Genomic DNA, 13,083 nt, shown 5'->3' on the forward strand with positions numbered 1-13,083 from the left:
AAAGAAGTCAAACAAAAAAAGACGAAGTAGATAATTCTATTTATATAAAATTCTATAAAATGCAAATGTGACAGACCAGATCTGTGGTTACCTGAAGATAGGGAAGATAGGGGTGAAAGGAAAGGTTACAAAGAGGAAACTTTTTGAGATGGTGACTATTTTTATTATCTTGACTGTGGCAATAGTTTCACAGGTGTATGCCAAAACTCATCAAACTGTAAATTTATTTTTTATCATCATTATTTTTTAAATATAGAACACTTCACAAATTTGTGTGTCATCCTTGCACAGGGGCCATGCTAATCTCCTCTGTATCGTTCCAATTTGAGTATATGTGCTGCTGAAGCGAGCACAAACTATAAATTTAAATATGCACAGTTTATCGTATATCAATATACCTCAATTGGCTTTTAAAAGAAATAATGCCACCTTTCACTCTCAAAAATATTTCAGTTTGAATGTTGGTAATATTCTATTTCTTAGTCTGCATTTTATAGATTTTTTTAAAGATCTTAATTGGAGTATAATTGCTTTACAATGTTGTGTTAGTTTCTGCTATATAACAAGGTGAATCAACTATATGTATACATATATCCCCATATCCCCTCCCTCTTGCACCTCCCTCCCACTCTCCCTATCCCACCCCTCTAGGTGGTCATAAAAAACTGAGCTAATCCCCCTATGTGATGTAGCTGCTTCCCACTAGCTATCTATTTTACATTTGGTAGTGTATATATGTCAATGATACTCTCTCACTTCATCCCAGCTTACACTTCCCCATCCCCATGTTCTCAAGTCCATTCTCTAAGTCTGTGTCTTTATTCCTGTCCTGCCCCTAGGTTTGTCAGGACTTTTTTTTTTTTTTTTTTTTTTTAGATTCCATATATATGTGTTAACATATGGTATTTGTTTTTCTCTTTCTGACTTACTTCACTCTGTATGACAGACTCTACGTCCATCCACCTCACTACAAATAGTTCAGTTTCATTTCTTTTTATGGCTGAGTAACAGTCCATTGTATATATGTGCCACATCTTCTTTATCTATTCATCTGTCGATGGACACTTAGGTTGCTTCCATATCCTGGCTATTGTAAATAGAGCTGCAATGAACATTGTGGTACATGACTTTTTTGAATTATGGTTTTCTCAGGGTATATGCCCAGTAGTGGGATTGCTGTGTCATATGGTAGTTCTATTTTTAGTTTTTTAAGGAACCACCATACTGTTCTCCATAGTGGCTGTATCACTTTACATTTCCACTAACAGTGCAAGAGGGTTCCCTTTTCTCCACACCCCCTCCAGCATTTATTGTTTGTAGATTTTTTGATGATGGCCATTCTGACTGGTGTGAGGTGATACCTCATTGTAGTTTTGATTTGTATTTCTCTAATGATTAGTGGTGTTGAGCATCCTTTCATGTGTTTGTTGGCAATCTGTATATCTTCTTTGGAAAAATGTCTATTTAGATGTTCTGCCCACTTTTGGATTGGGTTGTTTGTTTTTTTGATATTGAGCTTTGTGAGCTGCGTGTATATTTTGGAGATTAATCCTTTGTCAGTTACTTCACTTGCAAATATTTTCTCCCATTCTGAGGGTTGTCTTTTCTTCTTGTTTATGGTTTCCTTTGCTGTGCAAAAGCTTCTAAGTTTCATTAGGTCCCATTTGTTTATTTTTGTTTTTATTTCCATTTCTCTAGGAGGTGGGTCAAAAAGGATCTTGCTGTGATGTATGTCAAAGACTGTTCTTCCTATGTTATCCTCTAAGAGTTTTATAGTGTCTGGCCTTACATTTAGGTCTTTAATCCATTTGGAGTTTATTTTTGTGTATGGTGTTAGGGAGTGTTCTAATTTCTTTCTTTTACATGTAGCTATCCAGTTTTCCCAGTACCATTTTTTGAAGAGGCTGTCTTTTCTTCATTGTATATTCTTGCCTCCTTTATCAAAGATAAGGTGACCATATGTGCGTGGGTTTATCTCTGGGCTTTCTATCCTGTTCCATTGATCTATATTTCTCTTTTTGTGGCAGTACCATACTATCTTGATTACTGTAGCTTTGTAGTATAGTCTGAAGTCAGGGAGCCTGATTCCTCCAGCTCTGTTTTTCTTTCTCAAGATTGCTTTGGCTATTCGGGGTCCTTTGTGTTTCCATACAAATTGTGAAAATTTTTGTTCTAGTTCTGTGAAAAATGCCATTGGTAGTTTGATAGGGATTGCATTGAATCTGTAGATTTCTTTGGGTAGTATAGTCATTTTCACAATATTGATTCTTCCAATCCAAGAACATGGTATATCTCTCCATCTGTTTGTATCATATTTAATTTCTTTCATCAGTGTCCTATAGTTTTCTGCATACAGGTCTTTTGGCTCCATAGGTAGGTTTATTCCTAGATATTATATTCTTTTAGTTGCAATGGTAAATGGGAGTGTTTCCTTAATTTCTCTTTCAGATTTTTCATCATTAGTGTATAGGAATGCAAGACATTTCTGTACCTAAATTTTGTATCCTGCTACTTTACCAAATTCATTGATTAGCTCTAGTAGTTTTCTGATAACATCTTTAGGATTCTCTACGTGTAGCATCATGCCATCTGCAAACAGTGACAGTTTTACTTCTTTTCCTATTTGGATTCCTTTTTTTTCTCTGATTGCTGTGGCTAAAACTTCCAAAACTATGTTGAATAATAGTGGTCAGAGTGGACAACCTTGTCTTGTTCCTGATCTTAGAGGAAATGGTTTCAGCTTTTCACCATTGAGAATAATATTGGCCTAGGGTTTTTCATATATGGCCTTTATTATGTTGAGGTAGGTTCCCTCTATGCCTACCTCAGGAGAGTTTTTATCATAAATGGGTGTTGAATTTTGTTGACAGCTTTTTCTGCGTCTATTGAGATGATCATATGGTTTTTATCCTTCAATTTGTTAATATAGTGTATTACATTGATTTGTGTATATTGAAGAATCCTTGCATCCCTGGGATTGATCCCACATGATCAGGGTGTATGATCCTTTTAATGTGTTGTTGGATTCTGTTTTCTAGTATTTTGTTGAGAATTTTTGTATCTGTATTCATCAGTGATATTGGCCTGTAGTTTTCTTTTTTTGTGACATCTTTGTCTGCTTTTGGTATCAGGGTGATGGTGGCCTCATAGAATGAGTTTGGGAGTGTTCCTCCCTCTGCTATATTTTGGAAGAGTTTGAGAAGGATAAGTGTTAGCTCTTCTCTAAATGTTTGATAAAATTTGCCTGTGAAGCCATCTGGTCTTAGACTTTTGTTTGTTGGAAGATATTTAATCATAGTTTCAATTTCAGTGCTTGTGATTGGTCTGTTTATATTTTCTATTTCTTCCTGGTTCAGTCTTGGAAGATTGTGCTTTTCTAAGAATTTGTCCGTTCCTTCCAGGTTGTCCATTTTATTGGCATATAGTCACTTGTAGTAATCTCTCATGAACCTTTGTATTTCTGCAGTGTCAGTTGTTACTTCTCGTTTTTCATTTCTAATTCTGTTGATTTCAGTCTTCTCCTTTTTTTTCTTGATGAGTCTGGCTAATGGTTTATCAATTTTGTTTACCTTCTCAAAGAACCAGCTTTTGGTTTTATTGATCTTTGCTATTGTTTCCTTCATTTCTTTTTCATTTATTTCTTTTTTTAAACATCTTTATTGGAGTATAATTGCTTTTTAATGTTGTGTTAGTTTCTGCTGTATAACAAAGTGAATCAGCTCTATGTATACATATATCCCCATATCCCCTCCCTCTTGCGTCTCCTTCCCACCCTCCCAATCCACCCCTCTAGCTCGTCTCAAAGCACTGAGCTTATCTCCCTGTGCTATGCAGCTGCTTCCCACTAGCTATCTATTTTACATTGGTAGTGTATATATGTCAATGCTACTCTCTCACTTTGTCCCAGCTTACCCTCCCCCCTCCCCATGTCCTCAAGTTTCATTTATTTCTGATCTGATCTTTATGATTTCTTTCCTTCTGCTAACTTTGGGGTTTTTTTGTTCTTCTTTCTCTAATTGCTTTAGGTGTAAGGTTAGGTTGTTTATTTGAGATGTTGCTTGTTTCTTGAGGTAGGATTGTATTGCTATAATCTTCCCTCTTAGAACTTCTTTTGCTGCATCCTATAGGTTTTGGGTCATCATGCTTTCATTGTCATTTGTTTCTAGGTATTTTTTGATTTCCTCTTTGATTTCTTCAGTGATCTCTTGGTTATTTAGTAGTGTGTTGTTTAGCCTCCATGTGTTTGTATTTCTTACAGTTTTTTTTCCTGTAATTGATATCTAGTCTCATAGCATTGTGGTTGGAAAAGATACTTGATATGATTTCAATTTTCTTAAATTTACCAAGGCTTGATTTGTGACCCAAGATATGATCTATCCTGGAGAATGTTTCATGAGCACTTGAGAAGAAAGTGTATTCTGTTGTTTTTGGATGGAATGTCCTATAAATATCAATTAAGTCCATCTTGTTTAATATGTCATTTAAAGCTTGTGTTTCCTTATTTATTTTCATTTTGGATGATCTGTCCATTGGTGAAAGTGGGGTGTTAAAGTCCCCTACTATTATTGTGTTACTGTCGATTTCCCCTTTTATGGCTGTTAGCATTAGCCTTAGGTATTGAGGTGCTCCTATGTTGGGTGCCTAAATAGTTACAATTGTTATATCTTCTTGGATCAATCCCTTGATCATTGTGTAGTGTCCTTCTTTTTCTCTTGTAATAGTCTTTATTTTAAGTCTATTTTGTCTGATATGAGAATTGCTACTCCAGCTCTCTTTTGATTTCCATTTGCATGGAATATCTTTTTCCATCCCCTCACTTTCAGTCTGTATGTGTCCCTAGGTCTGAAGTGGGTCTCTTGTAGACAGCGTATATATGGGTCTTGTTTTTGTATCCATTCAGGCAGTCTATGTCTTTTGGTTGGAGCACTTAATCTATTTACATTTAAGGTAATTATCGATATGTATGTTCCTATTACCATTTTCTTAATTGTTTTGGGTTTGTTTTTGTAGGTCTTTTCCTTCTCTTGTGTTTCCTGCCTAGAGAAGTTCCTTTAGCATTTGTTGTAAAGCTGGTTTGGTGATGCTAAATTCTCTTAACTTTTGCTTGTCTGTAAAGGTTTTAATTTCTCTGTCAAATCTGAATGAGATCCTTGCTGGATAGAGTAATCATGGTTGTAGGTTTTTCCCTTTCATCACTTTAAATATGTCCTGCCACTCCCTTCTGGCTTGCAGAGTTTCTGCCGAAAGATCAGCTGTTAGCCTTATGTAGATTCCCTTGTATGTTATTTGTTTCTTTTCCCTTGCTGCTTTTAATATTTTTTCTTTGTGTTTAATTTTTGATAGTTTGATTAATATGTGTCTTGGTGTGTTTCTCCTTGGATTTATCCTGTATGGTACTCTCTGTGCTTCCTGGACTTGATTGACTATTTCCTTTCCCATGTTAGGGAAGTTTTCGACTATAATCTCTTCAAATATTTTCTCAGACCCTTTCTTTTTTTTTTCTTTTTTAGATAGTACATGTTTATTCACACATTAAGCTAAGAAAAATTCTTGCATGAAATAACTTACAACACCTCTCACCTTCCCCTTAGATTCTTTCTTTTTAAAACATATTTATTGTAGTATAATTGCTTCACAATGGTGTGTTAGTTTCTGCTTTATAACAAAGTGAATCAGCTATACATATACATATATCCGCATATCCCCTCCCTCTTGCATCTCCTTCCCCCCCCATCCCACCCCTCTAGGTGGTTACAAAGCACTGAGCTGATCTCCCTGTGCTATGCGGCTGCTTCCCACTAGCTAGCTATTTTACATTTGGTAGTATATAGAAGTCCATGCCACTCTGTCACTTTGTCCCAGCTTACCCTTCCCCCTCCCCATGTCCTCAAGTCCATTCTCTACGTCAGACCCTTTCTTTTTCTCTTCTTCTTCTGGGACCCCTATAATTCGAATATTGGCACATTTAATGTTGTCCCAGAGGTCTCTGAGGCTGTCCTCAATTTTTTCATTCTTTTTTTTAATTCTGCTCTGTGGTAGTTATTTCCACTCTTTTATCTTCCAGGTCACTTATCCATTCTTCTGCGTTAGTTACTCTGCTATTAGTTCCTTCTAGAGAATTTTTAATTTCATTTATTGTGTAGTTCATCATTGTTTGTTTGCATTTAGTTCTTCAAGGTCCTTGTTAAACGTTTCTTGTATTTTCTCCGTTCTATTTCCAAGATTTTGGATCATCTTTACTATCATTACTCTAAGTTCTTTTTCAGGTAGACTGCCTATTTCTTCTTCATTTGTTTCATCTGGTGAGTTTTTACCTTGCTTCTTCATCTGTTGCATATTTCTCTGTCTTCTCATTTTCTTTAACTTACTGTATTTGGGGTCTCCTTTTCGCAGGCTGCAGGTTCGTAGTTCCTTTTGTTTTTGGTGTCTGCCCCCAGTGGGTGAGGTTGGTTTAGTGGCTTGTGTAGGCTTCCTGGTGGAGGGGACTGGTGCCTGTGTTCTGGTGGGTGGGGCTGGATCTTGTCTTTCTGGTGGGCAGGGCCACATCCGGTGGTGTGTTTTGTGGTGTCTTTGAACTTAGTATGATTTTAGGCAGCCTCTCTGCTAGTGGGTGGGGTTGTGTTCCTGTCTTCCTAGTTATTTGGCATAGGGCGTCCAGCACTGGAGCTTGCTGGCCGTTGGGTGGAGCTGGGTCTTAGTGTTGAGATGGAGATCTTTGGGAGAGCTCTCGCCAATTGATATTATGTGGGGCCGGGAGGTCTCTGGTGGTCCAGTGTCCTGAACTCAGGTCTCCCACCTCAGAGGCTCAGACCTGACACCAGGCCGGAGCACCAAGACCCTGTCAGCCACATGGCTTTAAACTTCCTTCCTTGTGAGCCCCTGGAGGCGAAGTTGATTTGCCAACCAAGTTCCCGCTTCTCCATTCTCTGGCCATTGACTCAGGCGTGTGCTGTTAGTATCTCAGCCTAGGTTTCCTTGATGGCAGTGGGAATCCAACAGGGAAAGAACCTTCCCCGCTGAGGCAGGGGGCTTCGGCTGGGCTAGGACCCAAAGGGAGGCGTCCATACAACCAATTCAGGAATGCCACCTCTCACCGTGGCTCTCGGCCCTTCTCTCCTCCTTCCCCTCCAATTTTATAGATTTTAAATCTGGTTATTGGTTTCACAGATTTATTCAGTTTTTGAAAATCCATTTATGATATGTACACTTTTCTGTGTATATTTTAAACTTCAACCAAAACTTCCCCCGCAAAGGACCTGAAAGAATTTCTGAGGGCAACATGCAGAAAGTGTCCCAGTTGGACAATAAATTATAGCCTGACCCTATTCTTTGTATTTTTATTTTTTCTACTTTAGAGAAAAGAAAACTAAGATTTAGAAACACCTTGTAAAAAGCCACAAAAATAGTAAATATTTCAGTGGAGACTTCAGATAGGTTTTTCTTTCCTGAAAAATCTAGGTGCTTTCCTATGCTTTTCCACCCAGTGAACGAACTGGCTTATCTTTAGCAAAGGTTTGTTATGTTAAAAAATAACAAGCCCTTACAGTGGAGGATTACTGGACTGAATGTCAATATTATGACATAGTATAAGTGTGTTTCATGTTTGGTAATTGCAATCATTGTTGCTTTTGTTGTGGTCATCCATGTACAATGCATGGTGTCAGTCTATCTATCTCTTGTAAAAATAAAATACAGTGTGTGTGTGTGGAAAAAAAAAAAATAACAAGCCTTATTCCTTTATAGTCATCCCTTATACATTTATATCATAATTCACGATGATTGCATTAGATTCCTTCAGAGCTAAAGAATAATATTCATTTCAATATTTATAGCAAATTTTGGAACACAAAGGAACTGACCCCTTCTCAGTTAGTACAATGGTACCAATATGGTCTTTGGGAAAAGGAACTATAATAAAAAAGGATTTTAAGGAAACAAAAGACCTCCCACTAGTGGAGAATGTAATTCTGATCATAGAATGAAATGACCAGTAGAGAAAATAATATATTCATCAGCCTTTTGAGATACAGTGAACACATAAGAAAAAACTCCATGCATTGATGTATATTAGTATGATGCTTTGCATACAGTAGGCCCTCAAAATGGAGTAGACTAATTTTAGTTCATAGCCAGTTTAAGGAAAGGATAGGGAAGGAGAAGGTGGTCAGGCAGACAGGAAAGAGGAGGGAAAATTTAGGTGCAGTAGAGCAAGAGACAGCAGAGAAATGCTCTGTAGGTTCTGAAATAAATCATTTCCAGTGATCTCTAGCTGTTACTTGAGGCTTTGGGCTCCTAATTATAGATTTTATTGGTTGCCTACTCAATATCGATTTCTCTACACATATGTGCTAAAACCATGACTCCGGTTTTGTTCAAATAGCCACTCTCCTCCGTGTGGCCACATACGAGTGAGAGGCTGGCCCCATTCCAGCCCCAGAAGGTAACTCCTAATTGCTCTATGGCATTCTCATTTTACTTGCCATTGTTTTAGAAAGGACACGTGACCCAGTCAGAAATGAGAAATCTGCTAGAAGCCTCTAGGAAAGGCTTTCTTACTCTTAAACAAGACACAAGAAGGACGGCTTCCTCATCTTTAGTTTGTCAATATTATATCTTGGTGTGATTCCCAGAGCTGCTTCAGCTACTTTCCTATCATGAGATAAGCATGTGGAAAAAGTTGGTACCTTGAAGGAGGCAGAACTGAAAACTGGAAATTACCTAGGTCCTTAAGTGATGTCATTAAGCCACTAATTTACCCATCCTTGGGGGTTGCTACTTATCAGCCAAGTGATCTAGGCCTGAGTTTCCTCAACTATAAAATGAGAAAGATGATTTTTTGATTTGATCCATCTGGGACCCTTCAGCTCTATCATCATTCCATGCTTCTTGCAATCCATAAACCATGGCAGTGAAGTTACTGAGCACTTCTTACTGGTGAAAATATATAACCTGGAAAATGAAAACATCAGTGAGTTCTAATATAATTTTCAGTGTAATTTCTAGGAACACGAGTTTTAAAAGTTGCCTAGGGCCAAGCTATTAAAAGATTTCCAGGCATTTCAAATATCAAAAGCTGATATGTGCCCAGTGTTGATATAATGTGAGAAATAATTGGTAAGAAACTTGAGTAAGTGCCAAGTAGCAGAATCTAGACCGGGACTCCCAACATTCCAGGACCAGTCTATCTCTTTTGCTTTCTGTGGTGTTGCTGCTACTACCTGACTGTTAACTTACATCCAGTGTTTCAAAGCATTTGCTCTTTGTTAATGATGTTTCAGAATTTCCTGACCTTGCAATAATTTATTTATTGTCAAGGCAATAAAAAAGGAAAAAGGATTCTTGCATCAAATGGGGTTTTAAGCTAACTGATCTCCAAGCCTTGAGTTCTTGAGAAGTAAACGTTTTCCCCCAATATAATTTTTTCTATTTTCACAAACAACTATTAATGTTTCCCAGTTATTGATAGAAAAGGAAGTCTTTTAGTGTTAACGCACCTAAAGCCACTCTTATGTGTAGACAAAGAAGTGGTTGATTTTCAGGTATCTTGGGATGTTCCCATTATCCAGTACCTGAGTTTGAAGTGCCTGTGTTAAGGCAAATATTTTTCTAGGTTCAAATTTCTATAAGTCAATATGATATGAATTAGGACATTAGTAAAGGCTATCTTCCTTTCTTCCATATAAATCATATATGTGATGAGTCCCTATAACATATGAGGTACTATGCTTTTATTTCATGCAACATTTAAAATGTTATAACCAGAAAATTAAGCCAATAGAAATGGAAACATCGTTAGAAACACTGGACAAAGAAAGCAAGTGATAGGGAAGGGGTTGGGAGTAAATCCTGCAATTTGTGGCTTAAGTTGTGCTTTAGTTCACCATCTATGTAATGATAGTAAATTGAATATATTTGATTATTAATAAAAACCACCTGTTTATAAAGGGCTTAGAACTTTATGAATTATGGCAGAGCAAACATAAACATGATCTGAGGATCTTAAAACTAATAATATTCTCATCTAATGCTTTTTTAAAAAGTGTATAAACTCTGTTTTGGTCATAATGGTTCTAACATTGCAAATATCTCACTCAAGAGACCAGCTTTTCTTTGAACAGTTTTCTCTCTGGAAGTAATGTTAGGGAAAGCCAGCCTGGTTTCACTTCCCTGCCTCATCTCCTTTCCTCTGTCTTTTCCACAGATGCCCTCTGCTCACAGGCACAGTTTCACCCATTTCTGTCCAATCATAGGTTCCTCAGACTATCTGCAAACTTTTCAAAATTAACTCATCGTACCAGATCTGGATCCCTGGGCTGTTCTGACAAACCTAGAGTCTCTGGTGTGCCTTGGATGCCTAGGCACTCCTTATCTAGAGCTTTCTTTCACCCCTTCCTGCTTCTCCATGTGTACAGGGTCTGCCTCAGTTGCCCTGTCTGCCTTCTCACCTTCCTTACCTAATAGTGATGGCCCTCCTCCTAGGATCAAACAGTTCCTGCCAGGCCATCCTGTAAAACAAGTCATCAATATTTTACAACTGAGAACCAGATAAAATTTCCCAGTATCATGGCTGGCCTTCTAGCTTAAACACCCATTCCTCCTTCTAGCGACAGTTCCAACTTTGGCTTGGGATTCAGCCTTCCCCCATTTTAGTTCATGTAGACTGGGTGGGCCTTTGTTCTAAGCCCTAGGGATGGAGTTTGGGACCCAAGATATACTATTTCCACAATGATTGGTTCAAAGGTGGGAATGTGACTTAAAATGACCCAAGCAGAGAAAATGTCAGGACTTCCTCTGGAAGTTGTAGGATAGTTGTTCCCTCTTCTTTGGTTAAACTTAAACCTGTAAGGTTGTAACCTAATCAGATTTGACTCTAATATTTGTAGCTCACAGAGTAAGGAAACAAATGGAGGCCTATGTTCTAAACATAGAACCATATGCTTAAAAATGTAAACATTATAAAATCCAACACAATGTTATATACAAATTGTTCTTTTCTCCTACCTGGACAAATATACTTTCATAATGACCCAGAAGGCAATGTTCAAATTCTCAGACTCTTCAGATTTCTGCTCTGGAACATGGCTGGATGAAGAGATCACACACACTTTGGCCCAACTCCTTCTCTTCTCACTCCAGCCTCAATTCTCTGCCAGAAGGGGACTCATAAGATATGTATGAACACCCCAGCCTGCTCATCTAAATTCCATACACATCATCTGCAAACAGCTCACTCTTGGGCCCAAAGGTATGCAGATTGTCAGTTTAGTTCACCTTCAGGGGGATGGGCTAAAAGGAGAGGTCCACTGAGGGCTGAGAACTAGCTTGGAGATTTTTGGCAGGGAATCCTTTGGTCTGTGGTATCCAGAGTGTGATCCAGAGGGATGTGAGAGGGTTCTGGGGGAGTATGTGTCTTTGACTCCTGAGGCTCTTTGCCCCATGGGGAGGGGCATGGCTGAAGGAGAGCCAGAGAAGAACTCCCTATAGTACAGGGTCCACAGGAGGATCCCTTTTATCTGGCTTGAAGGATGGCACTGCTTCAGACAACTGTCTCACAACCATGAGGGTAGGACCTGTCTTAGAATAAATCCAACACATCAGAGAAGAACCAAGCCAAGCCAAGAGATAGAGAGAACTGGGTTATGGTTATATCATGTAAGTTTCCACATAAGCCACACCTACAGCCAACACTCTCCTGGGACTGTCCAGTTTTATGAGCTAATTCATTTGGGTTTTGCTCAAGCCAATTTGGGCTGAGGTTTCTGTCACTTGACGACTGAAAGCATCATGTCTGGTAGGCTTCTTGATGGTATTCTGTGAATGACTCATGTCTGGGCTGCTCTGCTTCCTAAGGATGTGGATTAGCTCCCCCATCTCCCTCCCCTGCACCCTGGTAGGGAGGGGTCCTATGTCAGTGTAAATTCTCTTCTTTGTCAGCCCCATTTTGCCTAGGTACCAACCTGCCTCATATCTGCATCCTCCTAGTTTCCAAGGAGAAGGAGCTATAAACTGCCAAACAATAATCCACTCATGAAATTATTGCTAAATTTATAACACCCAACAGTTGGGCCAGTTGAAAATATGCTACAATGTGATAAATGTCAGAGAAAGACTCAAACAATTTAATGAACTCTATATTCTTTTTTTTTTTTTTTTTTTAAATCTTGTGTTGCTTTTTCTTTCAAATCTTATGTGGCCAATTTACTAGTTTTTATTTATTTATTTATTTATTTTTGGCTGTGTTGGGTCTTCGTCTCTGCGCGAGGGCTTTCTCCAGTTGTGGCAAGTGGGGGCCACTCTTCATCGCGGTGCGCGGGCCTCTCACTATCGCGGCCTCTCCTGTTGCAGAGCACAGGCTCCAGACGCGCAGGCTCAGCAATTGTGGCTCACGGGCTCAGTTGCTCCGCGGCATGTGGGATCCTCCCAGACCAGGGCTCGAACCCGTGTCCCCTGCATTGGCAGGCAGATTCTCAACCACTGCGCCACCAGGGAAGCCCCTGAACTCTATATTCTTGAAAGCATCAATTCTTCATCATCAGCTTCTTCAGTAAGGGCAGTCTAAACATTTGGGAAGGAAATACTCCTACTTTGAAAACTGGTTCTTCTGTTTATTGACAGCTTGTGTCAAAATTTAAGATGTATATATGTGTACAAAGAGCTTTGTTTCTCATTCCCCATCTCCAATGGCCTGTCTGATTTTAGTACCAATTAAGAAGGTTCAGCTCAGAATTCTAGTCCCCTAGCAGAGACTCTAAACCCCCAGAAACTAACTTCTTAAGGTCATATGGAACACTACATGAAAATAGAGCTTTATCAACTTCAATGACTAATCACTATGTTCCCTATAAAATCATGCCCTAATGAAGTGTGTGGGTTTTTTTAAAGGTAAAATGCCTTTATTGTTTGAAGCATAAAAAAAGTGTAAACAAATTGGTATGATATTTCATTAGTCTTCCCAGTGATGTTATAAAAATACAGTGCCACTTAGTCTTTTAAACTCTTGAAACTGTCCAAAAGTTCATATTTAGCATTACATAAAAGGCACTTAAAACACACACTGAGATGATTAAAAAAACAAAACAAAAC

General features: G+C 38.5%; 1 non-coding gene across 1 annotated transcript; it reads right to left on the bottom strand.

Annotated features, from left to right (window-relative positions):
• Window positions 1-246: 246 nt before the first annotated feature.
• On the bottom strand, window positions 247-353 carry LOC130708651 (U6 spliceosomal RNA). Its single transcript, XR_009008958.1, has one exon. It is a non-coding gene; the product is annotated as a U6 spliceosomal RNA (small nuclear RNA).
• Between the last annotated feature and the right edge of the window lie 12,730 nt (window positions 354-13,083).

The sequence above is a fragment of the Balaenoptera acutorostrata genome, chromosome 7, assembly GCF_949987535.1.
Source record: "Balaenoptera acutorostrata chromosome 7, mBalAcu1.1, whole genome shotgun sequence".
Lineage (NCBI taxonomy): Eukaryota > Metazoa > Chordata > Mammalia > Artiodactyla > Balaenopteridae > Balaenoptera > Balaenoptera acutorostrata.